The following is a 2,500-nucleotide window of genomic DNA, read 5'->3' on the forward strand; positions in this document are numbered from 1 at the left end:
TAGCCGCCACATATGCCTTGCAAAGACACTTCACACTGACCCCGCGGTGCCGCTGCATATCTAACAGGCATTAGAGCGACAGAGAGAGAGAGAGTTAGAGTCTGTACCATGTGTGTCTTCTTCTGGGGTTTTTTTTTTTTTTCCCAGTGTGTTTGAGTCTTTAAGGCTGCATCTCTAAGCAGGGCTGAAGTGTGTGTGTGTGTGTGTGTGTTGCGCTCATAATGTCGCGGGTTCGAGTCCGGGGGCGACGGCTTTCTCTCTTTTCTCTCTTTTCTCTCTTTTCTATCTTTTCTCTCCCTCCAATCTCACACACTCTCTGAGAATTTTTTTTAGAACGGAGCAGAAATAACCTCCGAATCCTCCGCCCGACCGAAAAAAAAGAAAGTCTTTCTCCCTCATCCCTCCCTCATCCCCATCCCAAACCCCCCCCCCCCCCCCCCCCCTCTACCCCTCCACCCACCCCCCTCTCTCTCCCTCCGTCACCGAGTGTGCGTGGAAACCCAGCCCACTGTTCAGCGGATGAATAATTTAGCGGTGTGTGTATCATCTGTTTACCGTGCTAATCCATCTGTCAGCAGGCACCTATCGATTCGCGCCCCTGCCTGGTAATTGTGCATCCGCGCCACACACACACACGCACACACACACACACACACGCACACACGCACACACACACATGCACACACACACACACACGCATTACCACGTGCACACCCGCACATGCACCTATATGATGTGCAGGTTAGCTCATATTCAAATCCTGTAGTTGTCAGCGAGACACCCGGACACTTCATTTTCACTGAATGAAACTGGTTTTAGGGTCAGGGTCATATAAAAAAAAAAAAAAAAAAAAATGTGATGTTGAAGCTAACGGGGTCAGAGAGTTTTTGCCTTTGTTGCAGACAAGTGTGACATAGTGTGTTTGTGGTTTAAAAAAATCCTTGTATGGTCCAAATATTTCCAAAGTCCTTGTGGTGATGCGATATACAGTAGATAGATAGATAGATAGATAGATAGATAGATAGATAGATAGATAGATAGGCTATGTTTCAAACTATTTGTCAAGCATATTTTAAGCAAATTTTTGAAATGTTTTGAAATGTTTTGAAATTTTTGCATGGTCCAAATATTTCCATAGTCCTTGTGGTGATGCGATATACAGTAGATAGATAGATAGATAGATAGATAGATAGATAGATAGATAGATAGATAGATAGATAGATAGATAGATAGGCTATGTTTCAAACTATTTGTCAAGCATATTTTAAGCAAATTTTTGAAATATCACCAAAAAAAATGCAAATTTCTGCATTGCATTTCTATTAACTGGGTTGAAATAAAGAAATAGGTCAATGAGAAATGCTTTAATTCTTTATTCAACGAATGCATTTCCATCAGAATTTACCGCATCATCTTTTATTGAGAAAAAAAAACCCAACAACTTTTAGTGATATTGAGATAATTGAATACAATTTTGACATTCCCATGATATTTCTTCTAATTCTTTACATGAGAATTTGCAAAAAAAAAAAAAAAATGACTTAAATGACAACCCAGCTCTATATATATATATGTAGAGAAACAGCTGCATTTTACACTAGGACAGTTTTAGCTGTTCAGTGGCACAAAGTTGGGGCCTAATTCACTTTCAATCCACTCCAGTCTGGATAAACAGGCTGCATCCCAGAGTGGATCTGAGAACCCCTCGGCCCGAAGGTGTCCAGTTTTTTTTAAATTCTACACAAAGCCCACTTCCTGAATTGATCGGCTGGAAAGTGACCTGGGCCCTCGCTCAGAGGCACGGCGGCATGCGGCTGCATCGATTCTGAGCCAGAGCTAAAAAATCTGAGAGTGAAAGTGGGAAGTGGCAAAAAATAAAGGGGGAGAGGATAATGTATCTCCTTCTCTTCTTCTGCGCTTTCAGTTCTGCGCCCCTGCTTTCACTCCTAGTGTTACCTCTCTCATTGACAGTAGTGAGGAGTTCTCTCTCTCTCTCTCTCTCTCTCTCTTTTTCGCGCTCGCTTATGAACTTTCGGCATTTTCTCAGAGGTGCAGAGAGAGAGAGAGAGGGAAAGAGAGAGAGAGAGAGAACAGTGTAGCACCATAATGAATCCATGGGTGACCATTGATGGTTGTAATTATCAAATGGCTGGTTTTAAAAGCCCATTGATTGATGTCATTAGCTCGGTGAGTGATTACTGATTGCTGCTTTAGCATGTTAACCACACACACACCCACACACACACACACACACACACACACACACACTTGAGACACGGACACACACATACGTACTTCTTGAATCCACATGTCCAATTTGATTAGCACTGAAAAGATAGGGAGGGATAGAGGGATAGAGGGATAGAGTCATGTATTGAGCCATAGGGAGGGATGCTATTCATTTGTATGCACAGTAAACACACACAGTCTCAAAATCGCATCTTGCTTCAAGGATTTCCTCAAGTTAAAGTGTAATTTTCTTGATACTAGTGGAGTGATC

This window comes from Centroberyx affinis, unplaced genomic scaffold (genome assembly GCF_046629955.1).
Source record: "Centroberyx affinis isolate AG114_WGS23_722 - 3 ecotype Tasmania unplaced genomic scaffold, CSIRO-AGI_Caff_v1 ptg004470l_1, whole genome shotgun sequence".
Lineage (NCBI taxonomy): Eukaryota > Metazoa > Chordata > Actinopteri > Beryciformes > Berycidae > Centroberyx > Centroberyx affinis.